Source organism: Eptesicus fuscus, chromosome 3 (genome assembly GCF_027574615.1).
Source record: "Eptesicus fuscus isolate TK198812 chromosome 3, DD_ASM_mEF_20220401, whole genome shotgun sequence".
NCBI classification, from domain to species: domain Eukaryota; kingdom Metazoa; phylum Chordata; class Mammalia; order Chiroptera; family Vespertilionidae; genus Eptesicus; species Eptesicus fuscus.
In genome coordinates this window covers 66,708,120-66,730,074 of record NC_072475.1, presented here as the reverse complement: position 1 = coordinate 66,730,074, position 21,955 = coordinate 66,708,120, and the positions used below count along the sequence as shown (strand labels likewise).

Genomic DNA, 21,955 nt, shown 5'->3' with positions numbered 1-21,955 from the left:
GGACTGCTGGTTCCTAATCGCTCACCTGCCTGGTTGCCCCTAACTCCAACTCCCCACCCCCCGCTGGGCTGATCGCCCCTCACTGCTTCTGCATGCTGGCCTGATCGACCCTAACTTCCCTCCCTGCCAGCTTGGTCACCCCTAACTGCGCCCACCCTGCCCGTCATCCTGGTCACCCCCAACCGCCCCTCTCTGCCAGCCTGGTCATTCCCAACTGCCCTCCCACCAGCCTGGTTGCCTCTTATTGCCCCCCTGCTGGCCTAGTCACCCTTAACAGCCCCCCCTACTGGCCTGGTTGCCCTCAACTGCCCCCTCCTGCCAGCCTGGTCATCCCACACAGCCTGCTTGTTCAGTCGTTTGTTCATCCCTCACTAATCCCCCTGCTGGCCAGGTTGCCCCACACAGCCTACTGTTCAGTCGTTTGGTTGTCCCTCACTAACCCCCCTGCTGGCCTGGTCATAGGCAGCCATCTTATGAGGGCGTGAGGGTTAATTTGCATATTATCTCTTTATTATATAGGATTATTATTGTGTGTGTGTGTTCGTGTGTGTGTGTGTGTGTGTGTGTGTGTGTGTGTGATTGGTAAACACTTAATGTAAGATATAATCTCTTGACAAATTTTAAGTATGCAGTATTTACTGTTAGCTATGGACACTAGGCTGTATAGTAAATCTCCACGAGATATTTATCTTACATAAGTAAAATTTCATACCCTTTGACCATCACCTGCCACTTCTCCACCCCCCCCACCCAGCTCCTGGTAATCACCATTCTACTCTCTGCTTCTGTATCTTTGACTATTTTAAATTCCACATATAAGTGAGATAATACAGCATTTGTTTTTCTATAAATGGTTTATTTAATTTAGCTTAAAGTCCTTCAGGTCCATCTATGTTGTTGCAAATTACAGGATTTCTTTCTCTTTAAAGGTTGACTAACATTCCATTTTATGTATACACTACATTCTATTTATCCATTCATCCATCAGTGGACATTCAGGTTATTCCATACCTTGGCTACTGTGAATAATGCTGCAGTGAATATGGGAGTGCAAGTGTCTTTTTGAGATCCTAATTTCAAATCTTTTGGATAAATACCCAGTAGAGGGATTGCCAAATGTCATGGTAGATCTATTTTTAATTTTTAAAGAAGTCTTCATAATGTTTCCATAGAGGCTGTACCAATTTACATTTTTCACCAGCAGTGTACCAGGGTTCCCTTTACTCCACAACCTCGCCAACCCTTATATTTTGTTTTCTTAAAAATAGCCATCCTAAAATGTGTGAGGCAATACCTCATTGTGGTTTTGATTAGTATTTGCCTGATTAGTGGTATGTAGTGCCTTTTCATATACCTGTTGACCATTTCTATGTCTTCTTTGGAGTTATATTTATTTATGTCCTTTGTCCATTTTTAAAATTGAGTTATTTGTTATTTTTTTATTGAGTTGTAAGATTTCACTATATATTTTGGATATTAACCTCTTATAAAATACAGTCATGAATGACATAGCAACATTTGAGTCAATAACAAACTGCATATGCAACAGAAGTCCCATAACAAAATTGAAAATTCTATTACCTAGTGATGTTATTGCTGTAATGCTTTAGAGTATATTTGTGGTGATTCTGGAGAATACAAACCTACTGTACTGCCAGCTATATAAAAATAGAGCACATACAATTATGTACAATACATAATACTTGAAAATAAAAATAAACAGCTGGTATTGGTTTGTGTATTTACTATATTATACTTTTTATCATTATTTTAGAATGTACTCTTCCTACTTATAAAAATACAGTTTACTATAAAAAGTATACAGTGTTACACCTGCAGTAGCCTCACATATTTCGTGTTTACTCTGATTCTTGATTTCATCATTTTCTCTTGTGCTTGATTTAATCTTATGTTGCTTTATATAATAACATGCTGTGCAGGTTTGTAGCCTAGGAACAATAGGCTATACCACACAGTGCAAGTTTTTAGAAAGGCTACACCAGTGGGTTTAAATAAGTATACTCTATGATATTTGCACAAGTATAAAATCACCTAGTGACAAATTTCTCAGAGTGTATGTCCATCATTAAGTGCTATATGACTGTATGTGATTTATAAGTATTTTCTCCTTCTGTTGTTGGTTTCTTTTTTATTGTATTGATTTCTTTCTTTGCTGTGCAGGCTCCCATAAAAAAAAAAAGAATTGGTATCAATTATGGCCTTGGAACCAACTATAGCAGAAGGGACTATAGTATGTAACCTACCCTTCTTTTGTAAGTGTTCTCAGAAATTGTAACCAAAAAGAATTCTGGAAAAGCTGTGCCTGAAGAGAGTCAACTTAATGTAAAAACAAACAAATAAAAAAACAGCAGATATGAATGATGCAAAGAGTAGATTGCAGTGTATACGTTGAGTACCCAACCCAGATCCTTTTTACCAAGCCCAACCACTCATCTCCCACATGCTGAGAATGTTGGTTGTTAAGAGCTCACAACTGCCCCCCTTCTCTGGTAAATTGCCCTCAGCTGAGTTGGAATTGCCTCACCTGAGAAAATATACACGGCCCACCCTTCACCATCCCAACAGCTGACAGCCAATGCCTGAGTGGTAGAGAGCTACAAAAAGATAACCCCTTTCTTCAAGGTGGAACCCACTCTGAAATGCATTTTATGTTCCAAAGCTTCAAATGGGAGCAGCCTGAATCTAGTCACCAACTGAATCCACATTCTTCCTTAGCTTTCTTCCCTTGTCCAATCTTGCTTCTTTCACTTCCACTCTTCTCAGAGTAATAAACCAAGTGCACAAGATCATACACTGAGTGGCCAGATTATTATGATCTCTGAATGCATAATAATCTGGCCACTCAGTGTATATCCTACCTAATAAAAGAGTAATATGCAAATTGACCATACCTCCGACACACCCACAAGCCACGCCCACCATCCAATCAGAGCGAGTATGCAAATTAACCCAAACCAAGATGGCTACAGCCACAGAGAGCAAGTTTCCTAGGTAACAGAGGAAGCCAAGCTTTCTGCCTGCCCTTGCCAGGCCTAAGCCTCCACTCAAAGCTACAAAGTTTCAATTATAGAAAGTAAACAAATTCAAACAAATGGTGGCAGGATGGAGCTTGAGAGAGCAGGCCAGGGTTGCCGCCGGCAACAGGGGAAGCAAAGCTTTCCCCACACCCTGGCCGGGCCCACCCGCTTAAGGCAACAAAGTTTCAATTATAACCCCAACACAAATGGCTGCCAGCCTCGGAGGGAGCCCCAGGCTTGGCTTCGCTCCAGGCTACAAAGTTTCAATTGTAGAAGGAAAATAAATTCCAGATACCAGGGCCTCCGCTTGGGTTGCCAGGGGGCGTGGCCGGCCTGCAAACCACCACAGGCCCCTCGCTCAGGCCACCCCACGCCCCAAGGTAACCCCACCCTGATCAGGGACACCCTTCAGGGCAAACCAGCTGGCCCCCACCCCTGTACCAGGCCTCTATCCTATCTAATAAAAGAGTAATATGCAGATTGACCATCACTGCAACACACAATATAACTGCCCCCATGTGGTAAAGATCCTGCCCCTATGTGGACACAAGATGGCCACAACAAGATCGCCAGCAGGAGAAGGCAGTTGGGAGGCACCCGGCCTGCAAGGGAGGGCAGTTGAGAAGGACCAGGCCTGCAAGGGAGGGCAGTTGGAGGTGATCAACCCTGCAGGAGACGGCAGTTAGGGGTGACCAGGCTGGCAGATGAGGGCAGTTGGGGGGGACAAGGCCAGCAGAGGAGGGCAGTTGGGGGGGACCAGGCTTGGAAGGGAGGGCCGTTGGGGGTGATCAAGCCTGCAGGGGAGGGCAGTTAGGGGTGACCAGGCCAGCAGAGGAGGAAAGTTGGGGGCGACTGGGCCTGCAGAGTAGGGCAGTTAGGGTGTGATCAGGCTGGCAGGGATTGGTTAGGGGATAATCAGGCTGGCAGGCAGAAGTGGTTAGGGGCAATCAGGAAGGCAGACAGGAAAGCAGTTGGGAGCCAGCAGTCCTAGATTGTAAGAGGGATGTCCGACTGCTCATTTAGTCCCAATCCTGGTAAGATCAGGCCTAAACAGGCAGTTGGACATCCCTCAAAGGGTCCCAGATTTGAGAGGGTGCAGGCCAGGCTGAGGGACACACACCCCCATGCACTAATTTTGTGCACCGGGCCTCTAGTCCTATATAATAAAAGGCTAATATGCAAATTGTCCCCTCAACCAGGAGTTCAACCAGCAGGCAGGCTGGCCAACCGCCCATGTCCCCTCCCCCTGGCCAGGCTGGCCAGACCCCACCCATGCACGAATTCATGCACCGGGCCTCATATATATCTATATATATCTATATATATATATATATATATATTTTGAGTGGCCAGATTATTATGCATTCAGAGATCATAATAATCTGGCCACTCAGTGTATTTCTATGCTACCTCTACTATAACAATTTGCTTGCTTTTTGACTAATAAAATCTTTCTACCTTTTTCTATAGAATTCTGGGTGTTGTAATTTACTAAGGAAATCCATTTACACTAAGATTATAAAATATCTCCCAATACTTCTTCTAACATTTCTACAGTTTCATTTTTATATTTTACCACTTAACATATCTGGAATTTATTTTTATTACACTACTAGAGGCCCTATGCATGAAATTCATGCAAGGGACTTGGCCCCAACCCCGGCATCATCCAGAAGGCCATCTGAAAGGATGTCCAGAAGGACGTCTGGACTAATTAGCATATTATGCTTTTATTATTATAGATTATTATAGATGACAGGCTCTTTCTCACCCTTCCTTTTTCCTTCCTTCCTTCCTTCCTTCCTTTTCCTTCCTTCCTTCCTTCCTATGTATTTTTTTATTATTGTGGATAGTCAATAATCCAAATATCATTCATTCAATTCCCATTCTTTCTGATTCATTCCAGGTTTTTGTTTTTAATCTTTGAAAAACCCATACACATATACGTATATTTTATTTTATTGATCTATTTGTCTATTTATATGCCTTTACCACATTAATATAACTTTTATTTTGCATTTATTTCTAATAATATAAGTCCTCTTTCATTGTTCTTTGTCATTCTTTTTTATTCCCCAGAATTTTCTTGGCTACTTTTGTAGTTTTTTACTTGTTTCCATATAATCTTTAGAATTATCTTGACAATATTCACAAAAATATTTCATCAATAGATATATTGTGATTTTATTGATTATATAGATTAAATTGTTGAGAAATAACATACTAGTTTTCTGACAGTACATGAAAATAGGCATTTCTTAATGTAATTCAAGAAAATTTTATTTTTCTTCACTGACATCTGGAACATTATTATGTTTATTTGTAGTTTTAATATTTTGTCTTTTGTTGCTATTATAAATAGGGCTTTTTATTTTTTATTTATTTATTTATTTTTTAATATATTTTATTGATTTTTTACAGAGAGGAAGAGAGAGGGATAGAGAGTTAGAAACATCGATGAGAGAGAAACATCAATCAGCTGCCTCTTGCACACCCACTACTGGGGATGTGCCCGCAACCAAGGTACATGCCCTTGACCAGAATCGAACCTGGGATCCTTGAGTTTGCAGGCCGACGCTCTATCCACTGAGCCAAACTGGTTTCGGCAATAGGGGTTTTTATACCATTACATTTTCTTATCGGTTACTGTTGATGTAACCAATAATATTTTAGTGATATTTTAAGCAAGTTAGTGAGATGATTAAATATGTTTATTTAGAAAGATTACTTACAGAAACAGAAACTAAAGCCAGTATGCAAATATAACAAATGTTTAGACAAGTGATGATAAAAAGACTATCTATATATATAAAAGCCTAAATGACCATTCGACCATTTGACCAGTAGATATGACATGCAATGACCACCAGGGGGCAGACTCTCAACACACAGGCATGAAAACATGGAACAGACTGATGAATCTCAGAGGAAAGGGGAAGGGGGGAGGGTGGGAAGAGATTAACCAAAGGTCTTATGTGCATACTAGAGGCCCGGTGCACAGATTCATGCACTGGTGAGGTCCCTCGGCCTGGCCTGCAGGGATCAGGCCAAAACTGGCAGTCCAACATTCCCCAAGGGGTCCCAGATTGCGAGAGAGTACAGGCCAGGCTGAGGGACCTCACCAGTGCACGAATCTGTGCACCGGGCCTCTAGTCCTATCTAATAAAGAGGGAATATACTAATTGACCCTTATGCCATTGCAAAGATGGTGGCATCCACAGCCAATAAAGGAGGGAATATGCTAATTGACTGTCACTCCCTCAATGATGATGGCACCCACAGCCAATAAGGAGGGAATATGCTAATTTAATGCCACTGCCTCAAAGATGGTGGCACCCACAGCCACAAGATGGCAACGCCCAGTCCCCTCAGCCCCGCCAGGGCAGCAGGTGCGCAACAAGGCCAGGCCCGCTCCCAGGTGGGCCCAGCCACTCTGCATGCCTGCCTCCAGAGTTCTCCAGTCCCCTCATTCCCCCAGCCACCCAGGGCCAGCCCAAGGTGCAGGCAAGCCTCAGTTTGTGGTTTCCCAGCCACCCAGGGCCACCTGAGTCTCAGGTAACCAGGGCCAGCCGAGGCTTGTGCTGCTGGCAGTGACAGCAACAGAGGTGTGATGGGGGTGTCGCCTTCCCCTGATCACTGGGTGGCCTCCCACCCCTGAGGGCTCCTGGACTGTGAGAGGGGGCAGGTTTTCATGCACAGGCCTCTAGTCTAAAATAATAGCAGTGGAAATAAAAAGGAGGGAACAATTGTTGAAATGCTTTGGAGTTATATTTACAAGTATCTTTTGATAGATTTGAAATAGATGATGAGAGAAGAGTTTGTATGTAAATGGTTGTATGTTTAATTGAAATAGAAAATTCAGGAGTACACCAAGATTTTATAGTGAAGATTATGGATTCAGTTTACTTATGTTAAATTGAAGATGCCTATTATCCCATACATAGGAAGAGATGTCCAATAAGCTATTCAGACATCTGTATTTAATTCCAGAAAGATGTCAGGAAAGGAATTAAGATTTGTGAGTCATAACGAAGTAGGAATCTATTAAAGCCAGACAGCAGATGAGATTTCCTGGAGATACTAGAGGCCCAGTGCATGATTGAATCATGCACGTGTAGGGTCCCTTACACGCTTTCGCTTTCAATCGCGGTGGAGCTGGGTGCCTGTCCACTGGTGCACCAGGCCTTTCAGAAGCCTCTGGCTCGGCAGAGGCTTCTAAAAGGCCTGGTGCTGGAGCAGACAGGCACCCAGCTCCCCCGCTTTTGATGGTCTGTGGCAGGACGTGAGCTCACTGCCCCAGAGGCCCCTTCTGTTCCGCAGCACAGCCAGTGGCGGCGCGAGCTCAGCATCCTGCCAGCCCAATCAGCCACCCCGAGTCCCGCCCCCTGCGCCTCCCTCTGGCCCAATCGTGGGCATATCAGAGTGATGGTAATTTACATATTACCATTTTATTAGGTAGGATTTGTAGTAAAACAAAAAACTACCAAGGATGGAACATCATTCCTTGAAGATATTTACCCAACCTGCCCTTCTCTCTGAACTCTGACTTTCTTGCCATCTTGATAATACTCCCGGGATGTTTTCTTCCAATTTTCAGCCTTAAGTAGCATTCTTTAATTTTCAGAGGAACTGAATTACTAGTAGCTTTGATTTTTCCTCTCCCCTATAATTTATACCAGATATGATCCTAACCATTAATAGGATGCCAGGAAAAAGTATGTGCTTAAGAGATAAATTCAAAAGATTCAAATACTAACAAGGTGAAAATTAACATATCTCCTCATCTAATAAAAAGGGAATGGCAGTGCTTACCTCAGGAAGGATTAAAAGAAATAATATATCTGAAATGCCTTTTGCAAAATATGTGTTTAATAAACATTAGTGTTCTTCATTGCCTTCCATACCAAACTAATTAATTATAAACTGATATTTCACAAACTTTTAGCAAATTTTTATAAATAAGTAGATACTTAACACTGACACTGTCAACTTTTAAAGGTTTATCACTATTTAAAAAGAATTAAAATAAAATGTCATTTTAGAAATAATAATTATTTTATATCCATAAGAGTGATTACTTTGATTGCAGTATATTTCCAAGGTATTTGTATCCCAAGGATCATTTTACCTAAGTGGCTTCTCTTTTACTTTGTTTCTTCTTACTTATAATAGTAGATCTTCAGGAATGGCAGCAATTATTTGGCAACTTTGTCAAATAGTTTTGGATATTTAGACCAAATATGGACCCAGAAAATACAGCAAGAATTCTTATTAAGACTTAATTTCAGAATTCTGCAAAGAGAATAAACACATCACACTCAATAACTGGGAGGCTAGTTCAATTTAAGAACCAGCAGAAAATTATTTTCTAAACTACTTTGTGTTTTTTGTTATCTCTGATAGTGTTTCTCAATGTTTTTTACAACATTAGAGTGTGTTTTTTGAAATATGCCCAATGATACACTATCTTTTTATCTCCAGTAAGAGAAGATAATTATCTGGTACTAGGAAACCAAATTTACAGTAATTTAGCATTTGCAACACAATTCAAGTTCTTAGGAAATACTGGTGTCATATTTTTAACATTAGAAATTATGAAATCATAGAATAAGTTGTTTTATTATACTCAACAGGAGAACAAGAAACACACAGAATTCACTAATCTATAGAAATTCTAAAATCCAGCCACGGTAATGTTTACAGCTCCTTGACTAAGCCCCACCCTTGCCCAAAAATTATTCTCCATGACTATTAGCTCCTCCACTGGACTCTTACTTCTGCATTTTGAGTCATCCCTTCCTTCCTTATGAAAAGTAACAGGTTTGTAGCTAAATATTTTTCTTAACCTGCTTTGGAAGCAGTAGAATTACAGGGCTCCAATGTTCTGTTTTTATTTTGTATTCCCTTTGTAACTTTCAGTACAAATCTGTGGCATTTCTGCTAATGTAATTCTTTCAGAAACTTAATGGGTTTGCTGTAAATTTTATTGGGGTCTACACAATTAGAATATAGCCATACCCACTCATCTCTTAAGGATAAGTCTTCCTCTACCTTTGGCTTTTGCTGAGATGATAATGCCCTTAAGCTTTTCAGTGTTCTTCTGTAAAAGTCCATTTGTCTGACTGAAAGGTATTGTTAGTAAATGCCTTTTATCTTTCTGAGGTCCTAACAAAGGATTTTATACCTACATCTTTGGCTTTTCCTTTAAGCCATGCTTTCCTGAGAGTGCCCTGGGTTTCAGCTTTGTTGGAAAGCCATTTCTTACTTTTAACATAATTTGCCAGGCTGGAATCTTTAAAACTGGCAAAGTCTGCCTCTTTTTTTAAACTGTCTATTCTTTAACATGTCTCTCTTCTCTTGCATTTTATTATAAGCAGCAAGCAAGACCAATCATCAACACTGGAGTCAGAAATCTCCCTACTAGAGCACCTAGCTCATTAGGTCCATTTTCTACTTTCCACATTACAGCAAGCAGCAATGTTGCTAGTTTTCTTCCACACTATAACAAGGATCCCCTTTCCTCCAGGTTCCAGGGATATTTTCCACTTTCCTTTAAGTCCTCACTAGCCACTTCCTAACCTCCAAATTTCTAACATACTATTCAAGTCAATTTCCACTTTCACTCACACTGTCCTTAAAGTCATTCCAGCTGCTCCTTGGTTCCAAAGATAAGGCCACTGCCATATTTTTAACATTGTTATGGTAATTTTGGGGGTATTTTTGTTTGTTCGTTTTTAATTTACCTTTATTGGTGAAAGTATTGTAGATGTCTCCCCACCCCTTTTTTTTTTTTTTTTCTCATTGATCCCTCCACCCCATATCCACCCCTCCAGGCCTTCACCACACTTCTGTCTATGTCTATGGGCTATGCATATATGCATACAAGTTCCCTAGTTAATCTCTCCCTACCCCCTTACCCCTACCTTTCCTCTGAGATTCATTAGTTTGTTTCATGCTTCTATGTCTCTGGGTTTATTTTGCTCATCAGTTTATTTTGTTCATTAGATTCCACATATGAGTGAGATCATTTTTTTTTTAAGTGGGGAAACCTCTGGGATTGAATAAAAAGATAGATTTTTAGTGATTTTATTTTTTAGGAGAGGAGAAGGGAGAAGGACAGAAAAATAGAAACATCATGTGAGAGCAAAACATCTATCAGCTGCCTCCTACATGCCCCCTACCAGGGATTAAGCCTGAAACCCAGGCATGTGCCCTGACGGGGAATCGAACCAACAACCTTTCAGTACACAGGTCTGTGTCCACCAAACTGAGCCACATGGGCCAGGGCAACTGCCACCATATTTTATATTTTTGTTTTGACAACTCCTCATTGCCAAAATCTGTATTAATTATCTATTGCTATGTAAAAATATCACCCCAAAATATAGCAGCTTAAAGCAACAATTTATCATCTCACATAGTTCCTGAGATCAAGAATCTAGGAACAAGCTAGCTGAGTGGTTCTGGCACAAGGTCCCTCTTATGAGGTTGTAGTCAAGATCTCAGCCAGGACTGCAGTCCTCTTGAGGCAGGATAGTAAGAAGCTAGGGACATTCCTTGGCAAGTGGAATAAGGGAACCTGAGACAAAATAATTACAAAACGTCAAACGATTTGAACAATTTACAGCCAGCTAATGAATCACAGGGTTTTAGCTTCCTTAACCAAGGACTCTTAGGAGCAAATGGTTTACACATTCCAGACTGTCCTGGGACAGAATTGCCTCAGTTCTGGGGCCCTCTTCAATGACATTCTTTAAAAATAAAACTAACCAGAAAATTACCCCTAATCCCTCTAGATGCACATTTTGGTGAGTCAACATATTGAAGGAAACACCTAGCAAGCTAATGCATATTCTGTTAAGACCCTCCCCTGAGACCTCCCCTAGCATCCAAAGAAAGATAAAAAACTTCAAGACAAAAAACCCATGGTCCACTCTCCCTAGAGCATGCCCGCACCTTGTATCTCTACTCTCTTTCTCCTGAACTCTAAGACTTGCAAACCCCCATTAGACTTGCAACTAGGGGAGCAGCAGGCAGCAGCAGCACCTCCTAGGCATACCCTCTCAGCCTGTCTCCAAGGCCCCCTTTTATCTGACTTTCCAGTGAGTTAACAGCAGCCCTGCCCAGGCTCACTTCTCTTACTGTAACTTCTATTTCTCAGTGAGCCAAAGCAGCCCAGCTTGGCTCACATATTTTCTGTAACATTTCTAGGGAGTCAAAGCAGGCCTGCCTAGGCTCTCTCCTATTGCTTTTTCTACCTTAAGCCCTTTCTTTGTTTAATTGTCCCCGATTTGATAAATGTACTCTCAAAATCACCTGAACTCATGTTGTGGAATCTTCCCTGCACAAAGTCAAGAACCCACACACTACTGGCTGGCCTGAGGCAGACGAGCTTTGGCCCCAGAGGCTGTCCAGTAACAAACCGAAGGTGTAACTAGGGGGCTGCTTCTAACCTAACTCCTGTAACTGTTGGCAGGAGGCCTCCGTTCCTCCTGGTTATTGACCCAAGTTCCTCAGTTCCTCAGCATGTGGGCCTCTCCATGGGGTTGCTTATGACATAGCAGCTGGCTTCCCTAGAGAAACTGATCCAAGAAAGAGACAAACGAAGATGGAAGCTGAAATGACTTTAATAACCTAATCTCAGAAGTGACATACTATCCCTTCTGAGTGTATTATTGGTCACACAGATCAACATGATACAATATGGGATGAGACTACCAGTGATGGGCAACCTTTTGAGCTTGGTGTGTCAAACTTCGCCAAAAAACTGAGCATAACTCAGGTAGTGTGTCACTTTGAGGAAAAAACATTATTTCGCAAATGTTTCATCCTCAGGAGTAGCAAATGTTTCATCCTCGGCATGCGGCCGCCTTAACGGCCGCGTGTCATCAGAAACGGCTACGCGTGTCAGTGCTGACACGCGTGTCATAGGTTCGCCATCACTGGACTATACAATGGTATGAATACATAGTGAGGATAATTAGGGTCTATCTTAGAGGATGGTTATCATAGGAATTGAAGGTTGCTCTGTAAAAATAGGGTAGCTTTTGAAAACACCTGAAAAAAGGAAGGAGCAAAACCACAGAAATATCTGGGGTAAAATGTTCCAGAAACATGTAAAGTGCCTTGGGAAGGCCCACATTTTTTTTTAAATATATTTTATTGATTTTTTTACAGAGAGGAAGGGAGAGGGATAGAGAGCCAGAAACATTGATGAGAGAGAAACATCAACCAGCTGCCTCCTGCACACCCCCCACTGGGGATGTGCCCGCAACCAACATACATGCCCTTGACCGGAATCGAACCTGGGACCTTTCAGTCCGCAGACCCAGGCTCCATCCACTGAACCAAACCGGTTTTGGCAAGGAAGGCCCACATTTTGGTGTGTTCAAGGAACATTAAGAAAATGTGTGTGGCTGGAGCAGAATGGAACCCAATTCAGTAAACGTGTGCTCTAGACATCTAAATTATTTCTTATTTCATTAACCAGATGAATTAATACTATTTTCTAAGCAGTCTACAATTTCCCCATTAGTTTTAAGTGCCACTTTTTTTTAAACATATTTTTATTGATTTCAGAAAGGAAGGGAGAGGGATAGAGAGATAGAAACATCAATGATGATAGAGAATCATTGATTGGCTACCTCCTGCACGCCCCCCACTGGGGATCGAGCCCACAACCTGGGCATATGCCCTGACCAGGAATTGAACCAGTGACCTCTTGGTTCCTGGGTCAACGCTCAACCACTGAGCTACACCGGGCTGGGCTTAAGTGCCACTTTTAATATATACTATTTGTCTATAAAATTGTCGGTTTCTGAACTGCCTATTCTATGTCCAACAACCCTTTGTACCAGCATTGAAGTTAGAATATACTTTTACATGTGACACAGAAATTCCCTTAGAAAAATAGGACAGTATTAGTATAAGAATAAAATAAATTATTCTGCTAATTTTTTTAGATATTTTATCATTTTATTCTTTGGTATTAAATATAGATTTTGTCCAGTTAAATTTCTACTGGAGTGTGAGTTTAGATTTTACTAAATGATATATGATTCTTTTACATTTTATTTTTCCTATCCAGGAGTAATTCAACTTTTCATATCCCTTTTGGTTATTGCCTTAATATTGCTAATGCTTCACCACTTCCTGTATGCACACCCTTTGCCTCCTGACTCTTAGTCTTCCCCCGACTAGAAGTAGAGTATATTTCTCCATCCCAGTGACGCTGGGCTTAGCCCTGTAATTTGCTTTATCCGATGTAATTTAGGCAGAAGTGATAGTGTGGGCGAGTTTTTGGCTTTGATGTTAAGAGGCATCACTATTGCATGAGAAGGACATGGCTTAGATAGCCTACCAGGTCCCAGAAGAATAAATAAACATGGAACAGGCCTGACCTGAACTCTTAGCCTGAAGTTAAACCTCAACAAATTCCAGACTAGATCAGCCGAACCTCAACTGATCTGCAGACCTATAGCCTGAATCAGAGCTGCCTCAGCCAAACTGCAGACCTAGGAACATAAGAAAAAATGTTTAGTATTGTCAGACACCGAACTGGAGAGGGAAGAAAGCAGTTGTTGTGCATCATTGTTGGAGAATAGGTTATCAATACAGATATTGGTACCTAAAATATTGAATATTGTTGTAATAAAAACATGATATGTGGCACTGGATTTGGAACCAGGTGACAAATGGCAAAGAAATCATTATAAAAGATTTTTAAAAGGTAGTTCTCCTTGGTGAAATGGCTCCGTTGGTCAGAACATTGTCCTGTATACCTTAAGTTGTGGGTTCGGCACATACCAGGTTGCAGGTTTAATCCCCGGTTGGGGCACCTATAGGAGGCAACCTATCGATGTTCTCTCTCTCTCTCTCTCTCTCTCTCTCTCTCTCTCTCTCTCATCAAAAAATAACTCATCTTATATAGATAGATATCACTGGCATATCACTCTTGTCTGTGGTAACTTGGAACATAGAAAATGGTCTTGGACAATGAGAATTCAGAGCATAAAATTGAAAGAGATCAAATCAAAAGATGACCTCAGAATTGAGATGGAATATTTAAAGTTCTGGGTTGGGAAATAAAACTATTTTCTTCTCTACCTTCTCCTAGTAGTAGAAGATTCTCAAATTAAAATACAGTATGGGGACAAAGATCAAATCAAGGATATAGCTATTAATATGCATCTTTGGAATATAAAGCAAATCAAGGGCATGCTGTCACATCCTTTGGTTAGCTATCTGAAAAAATAAAGTGTAAAACACTAGACATTTTCAGCTAGACAAAGCCCTCCTAGAAAGTTAAGAGCATAGTCTCTGAAGTGCCCGAATTGATGTGGCACCTATAATTATGTAGAGAAAGAGAGGTATGACTCAGAAAAGAATCACAAATATGGCTCTAGGCACATGCAACTGACTATGATCAAATATAGAAAACACCCAAAGTTTTAGAGAGAGCTTTATAGGCAAAGGTACCACTAGCCTGGACCAAATAAAAATAAAAAGGCTCCTTAGCTCCCAATTTATAAAGGCAAAAAACAGGCTAAGAATGCTGCTTAGCCTCAAGGCACATTTTTTAATGCTCTCTTAAGAACTCCAACAAAATGGAAAAGAAAGGATTTCCCAGTGGTCAGAACCAAGGGCTATAAACAACAATGAACTATGGAGCCAAATTCAGAACAAGGACTAATCAAAGGACAAACTTTATGTACAGGGTAAGCAATCTTGCAAACATTTGCCTAGCTCTAGTGGAATTTCAGAATTGCTGTCAACTGATGGCTGTTATGTAGTGTATATTATTTCCTATATCCCTATTCCACCATTTTATTGTAGGGTGTGTGATGTGACAGATAACTTTTTATTTTTTTATTTTTATTTTTCTGGTTGCTGAATCAAGATAAGTGCTCTCTAGATCTAAAAAATCACCAAGTTCTTAACGCTGACACTAATGCTGTGATTAGATAAAATGTGCAAGTGTCTCGGGGGAGAGTTAAGTATACTTGGCATGTAGGAGGCATGTGAGAATACAAAATAAATATCCAGAAGCAAGTTGCATTTTTATTCACTAATAATGCACTATCAAAAATAGAAACAATCCAATTTACAATAGAATAAAAAAACAAAACAAAAAACCTTGAAATAAATGTAACCATGGATGTAAAAGACATGTACTCAAAAAAATTATAAGATGATAAAAAATATACAAATTGAAGAAGATACAAATAAGTGGAAGAATATACCATGTTCATGGATATGCTTAATATCATTAAACTGTGCAATCTATAGATTCAATGCAATTCATATCAAGATACCAGTGGTGTATTTCAGGGGAACTAGAACAAATATTCCAAAAATTTATATGGAACCGCAAATAGCCACAGCAATCTTGGAAGAAGAACTAAGTTGGAGAAATCACACTACCTGATATCAAATTATACTACAAGGCCATAGTAATCAAAACAATGTGGTACTGGCATGAAAACAGAGATACAGTTCAATGGAACAAAATAGAGAGCCCAGAAACAAACCCATGCTTTCATGGACAATTAATATTCAACAAAGCAGGCAAGAACATACAATGGAGTAAAGATAGTCTATACAATAAATGTTTGAGAAAATTTGACAGGTGTGTGCAAAAAAATGAAAATAGACCACCTTCTTACACCACACCCAAGAATAAGCTCAGAATGAATTATAAACTTGAATATTAGACTCAGAAACCATAAAAATCCTAGAAGAAAACATAGGCAGTAAAATCTCAGACATTTCTTGTAGCAAATTTTTTTCTGATATATCACCTCAGGCAAGGAAATCAAAAGAAAAAATAAACAAATGGGACTACATCAAACTAAAAAGATTTTGCAAATAAAACCATCAACAAAATGAAAAGACAACCCACTGAATGGGAGAACATATTTACCAATGGTACATCTGATAAGGGTTTAACATCCAAAATTTATGAAGAACTTATTAAACAAGAGACACCAAAAAACAATCTAATTAAGGTGCTCAACATACCTACTCATAAGAAAAATGCAAATTAAAACCACAATGAGATATCACATCACACCTGACAAAATGGCTACCATGTGCACCTTTAAATAGTGTATTTCTTCCTATAATAGTTTTTTAAAAATATATTTTTATTGATATCAGAGAGAGAGGGGAGAGTGAAACAGAAACATCAATGATGAGAGAGAATCACTGATCAGCTGCCTCCTGCACACTCCTTCCTGGGGATTGAGCCTGCAACCTGGGCATGTGCCCTGACCTGGAATCAAACTGTGATCTCCTGGTTCATAGGTTGACACTCAACCACTGAGCCACACTGGCCAGAATTCCTATGAGTATTTTTATGTGTCAACTTGGCTAAGCTATAATACCCAATCATTTAATCAAACACTAATCTACGTGATTTTGTGAAGATACTTTGTGGATGTCATTAGCACCTATAATCAATTGACTTTAATAAAAGACATTATTCTTAATATAGTTGGTGAGTCTCATTCAATCAACTGAAGAACCTAAGAGGAAAACTGAGGTTTCCCTGAGGGAGATATTCTACCTCAAGACTATAGCATCAGTTCCTGCCCAAAAATTTCCAGCCTATTGGTCTACTCTAAAAAAATTTTTCAAACTTATCAACCTCCACCAATGCATAAGTCAATTTCTTGAAAACACACACACATACACACACACACACACACACACACACACACACACACACACACACATTTCCTGTTGGTACCAAGAATGGGTCTAGAGCAGCAGTTCTCAACCTATGGGTTGTGACCCTTTTGGGGATCGAATGACCCTTTCACAGGGGTCGCCTAAGACATCCTGCATATCATATATTTTCATTACAATTCATAACAGTAGCAAAATTACAGTTATGAAGTAGCAATGAAAATAATTTTATGGTTGGGGGTCACCACAACATGAGGAACTATATTAAAGGGTCACGGCATTAGGAAGGTTGAGAACCACTGGTCTAGAGGAATAAATTCTTTTTTATTTTATCTTTATTGTTGAAGGTATTACATATGTCCTCCTTTTTCCCCCCATGAACCTCTTCCAACCTACTTTAGTCACCCTCTCCCCAGGCTCTCACCACCCCATTGTCTGTATCCACATCCTATATAATAAAGAGGTAATATGCAAATTGACCATCACTCCAACACACAAGATGGCCGCCTCCATGTGGACACAAGATGGCCTCCACAAGATGGCCGGCAGGGGACGGCAGTTGGGAGGGACCAGGCCTGAAAGGGAGGGCAGTTGGGGGCGACCAGGCCTACAGGGGAAGGCAGTTAGGGGTGACTGGTCCTGCAGGTGAGGGCAGTTGGGGGGGACAAGACCTGCAGGGGAGGGCAGTTGAGGGTGACCAGGCCTTCAGGGGAGGACAATTAGGGGTGACCGGGCCTGCAGGTGAGGGCAGTTGGGGAGACAAGGCCTGCAGGGGAGGGCAGGTGGGGGCAATCAAGCCTGCAGGGGAGGGCAGTTAGGGACAACCAGGCTGGCAAGGGAGGGCAGTTGGGGGCAACCAGGCCAGCAGGGGAGGGCAGTTAGGGGCAATCAGACCAGCAGGGGAGGGCAGTTAGGAGTGACCAGGCTGGCAAGGGAGGGCAGTTGGGGGTGATCAGGCCAGCAGAAGAGGGCAGTTGGGAGTGATCAGGCCAGCAAGGGAGGACAGTTAGGGGCAATTTGGTCTGCAGGGAGCAGTTAGGCATCGGTCAGGCTGGCAGGGGAGTGGTTAGGGGGTGATCAGGCTGGCAGGCAGAAGCGGTTAGGGGCAATCAGTCAGGCAGGCAGGCAAGTGGTTGGGAGCCAGCAGTTCTGGATTGTGAGAGGGATGTCCGACTTCAAAAATGGAAACAATCCAATTTACAATAGAATAAAAAACAAAAATGGAAACAATCCGAGAGGTCCCAGATTGGAGAGGGTGCAGGCTGGGCTGAGGGACACACACACACACACACACACACACACACACACACACACACGAATTTCGTAGACTGGGCCTCTAGTCTATAATAATAAAAGCATAATATGCAAATCGACTGAATGACTGAACAGTAAAATGACCATCTGGATGACCTTCTGGACAACCATGCTATGACACGAAATGGTGCCAGGCCAGCCAAGGTGGGTGCAATGCAATTGGTTGGGGGCGGGCACCATCACCCCACAATCGCCCTGTAGAAGGAGGCCCAGGCCACTGGCCAGCGGAGTGATCAATCGAGGGGGAAGAAGGGGATGGTGGCAGACCTGGGCAGTGCCAGGCCAAGGCAGGTGCCGGAAGGGGGTGGGGCCGGCTGCCAGCAGCTGGGGAAGCCCAGGTCCCAGGTGCCAGAAGCCAGAGGGAACCCCAGGTGCTGGTAGCTGGAGGGAAGCCGGTGCCAGCAGCCAGTGTAAGGAAGGCCTACGCTTGCACGAATTTTGTGCATTGGGCCTCTAGTGTGATAATAAATTTCTTCTGTATCATTTCCTGTGGTGATGGATAACAAACATGTGTATGAATAAAATTGCATAGAACCAAATACATACCTACATACATACAGACAATACCTGGGGAATCTGAATAAGATTATTGGATTATAACTATGTCAAAATCTGGTTGTGCCCGAGACTAGAGTCACATCTTGACAGCTATTGTCCTGGTGTGCTAGAGTTCTCGGAGAGAATCTGCTGGTCTTGATTCACTGACGAGGGCAGCAAGTGCCCCCGTTAGTGCCCAGATCAGAAACATAGGCTTCCCAGCTCCTAGATGGAATGGGTTGTCTGTCACCTTTCCTCATACCCATTAGGGAGTTGGTACCTGCCATGGTGTGTTATAAAAAAAAAAGGAAAAAAAATCTGGTTGTGATATTTTGCTATACTTCTGGAAGATGTTATCATGGGAAAACTGTGAAAAGGATACCTGTGATTGCTCTGCATCATTTCCTACAACTGCAATTTACAATTCTCTCATAATGAAAAGTTAAATTTTAAAAAGGGGGTATTAATCCCATCATGAGGGTCCCACCCTTAAAACCTAATAACCTCCCAAAGGCTCCAACTCCAAATATCATTACATTGGGATTAGAATTGCAACATATGAAATTAGGGGAAATACAAACATTCAGTCATAGCAGTGAATGAAGACAGGTCAGTTGCTATTTTGGAAAATTATTATCCTTTATCAAATCTCTATACTCAAAACACTTTTCAGACTCAAAGCCACATAATCATTAGCTCACATTCCAAAGTTGCAAAATATGGGATAAAATAAGCAACTACATAATGAGATAATGGAGTCTTTATTGGCTGCCTTCTCTTAGACCTACAGAGAAAAATAAGACTCTTTGATATTCAGATATTGAAATTATTGAAGGTAGGTTATAAAATAAAATTTTGAAGATGTTTAAAGAAATAAAAGAGAAAAGTTTTAAAAATGCATGGTCTCAAAAAAAAAACAGCACAAAACCACAACTAGGCAGATTAGAAGAACATAATAGCGTTCAATTTATCCATGGATTCTCTATTTATCTTATTAATCCTCACCAGAGGATATTTTTCCATTGATTTTTAGAAACATTGGGAGGGGGGTAGGCGGGGGGAGAAACAGAGAGAGAGAGAAACATCAATGTGAGAGAGACAGAGTGATTGGTTGCCTCTCACGCACACCCCAACCATGGCCATGGATGGAGCCTGCAACCAAAGTACATGCCCTTGACCAGAATCAAACACAGGACCCCTTTAGTCTGAGGGCCAACACTCTATCCACTGAGCCAAACTGGCCAGGGCCTCTATTTATCTTATAGTGGCAAATACAAATGCAAAGAATGGGAGAAAGAGAGGATTTCAGAATATAGATTGTTGACAATGCTCTAAGATACATAAAACACTTTGGGGTAATAAATTATGATAAAATATCAGGTAAACATGAAAATGAGTGAGACGTTAACACAACTCTGAGTCTTTCCTATTAACTTGAGTAACCACATTCTCTAAAATAGCACTATATATGCAAATTATTTTTCCAAAGGCTATATTTCCCCACATCCTTAAGAAATTTTCAGTTAAAATATGATTACAGAGCAACTAAAACTCTTAGATTTAAATTATTATCTAGGGTTCTGCTTCAAGTAACTCTATAGGACCAATACTATACTATAGATACCAACTGTAATCTCTAGACAAACTATGAATAACTATCTGAATGTACTTGAGAGCAATACATGACATGTATATAGAGAAGTGGAGTCAACAACTGGATAAAGAAAATGAAACAGTGGATTTCTGATTTTTAAAACTTCTGGCCTGAGGGCAGGCCCAACTCTGCACTAGGTTAAACACAAACTATAGTAGAAAACCAATGGTCTTAAAGAACCAGAAGACAAAGTTTGAGAAAATATAAACCACTGGAAACTAAAAAACAGTGTGAGGGAGGGAGCCCCAAATTTTGTGTAAGAACTCTGGTTGACTTGTGACCTAAATATGTTCAGGACAGAATCCAAGTAGCTAAATTTAAGACTAAAAGAACTGGTCTGGAATTTTAGTTGCTGCCCAATGCAATGAAGAGTTTTTAGTTTATGTTAATCCAAGTTAACTGTTTACCAAAAATAGTTAAATAATAAATTAATCAATACTCACTAGAGAAATATGACAGAGAACTAGAGCCTTTACTATATGTAATTCACAATGTTCAAAAATTTAAAAATCATAACCTCAAGAGAAAGACAATAAAGACTGTCCTTGAAATCCTCTAAATGTGAGAATCAACAAACAAATATCTTAAAGGGTTTAAATTATAATCAAGTAGCTAAAAAAAAATCTGTGATAGTATTAAATAAAACATTAGGATATCACAGAAGATATATAAAACACTATTTTTAAAAAGAAATATAAACTCTAGAAATAAAAAATTATAATATTGGAAATTAAAATTCACTGAATGAACTTAATTTATCAAAATGAAAAATAGCTATTTAGCTTAAAGATAAATATTAATAATCTAATCACTAATGGAGAGAAAAGATTAAAAATAATCAGAGCCTCAGCAATGGGTGGGACATTAAAAGAAAAGGTTAACATGTTGGTTAGGTTACCACAGAGAGAAGGAAGAGAAAACAGAGCAGAAAAAACATACTTGATAAAATAATGGCTAATTTTTTTTCAAATGTAGTAAAAAACTAAAGTTACAAATTCAAAAAGATCAAAGAAGAAACATCTAACTAGCTAACTAAAAAGAATTATAAGGGAATACTATGAACAATTATATAACAAGTTAGATAACCTACATAACACTGAAAAATTCCAAGAAACACACAAACTACTGAAACTGACTCAAGAAAATAGACCTATATTCAGATTTAGCAAAGACATTGAATTAGTAATTTTGAAATTACTCACAGAGAAAAGCTCAGGCTCAGATGGTTTCCCTGGTGAGTTCTACCAAACATTTAACCATAAACCTTTTCACACTCATCCAAAAGATAGAAGAGGGGGAAAACTTATCAATTTATTCTATGAGGCCAGCATTACACTTATACCAAAGCCAGAAAAGATGATACAAGAAACAAAATTAGAGATCAATATTTCTTATAAAAATAAATGCAAAAATCATCAAAAGTACCAGCAAACTGAATCCAGTAGCATATTAAAAAAACTATAAACCATGGTCAAGTGGTACTTATGCCAGGAATGCAACGGTGGTTCAACATATAAAAATCAATCAATGTAATGCATTACATCAATAGACTAAAAGACAAAAACCACATTATATCTTAATCTCAAGTGATTCAGAAAAGGTCTTTCATACAATCTTTCATAATAAAAATATTCAAAAAAAACTCAGAATGGAAGGGAACTCCTCAATCTGATAAGATATTTATGAAAAATCCATCTCTAACATCATTCTTTTTTTATTGTCT

General features: G+C 40.2%; 1 non-coding gene across 1 annotated transcript; it reads left to right on the top strand.

The window, feature by feature from the left end:
• The first annotated feature begins 18,662 nt into the window (after positions 1 to 18,662).
• LOC114233419 (small nucleolar RNA SNORA3/SNORA45 family) lies at positions 18,663 to 18,791 on the top strand. The gene has a single exon (XR_003619563.2). It is a non-coding gene; the product is annotated as a small nucleolar RNA SNORA3/SNORA45 family (small nucleolar RNA).
• Positions 18,792 to 21,955: the final 3,164 nt, after the last annotated feature.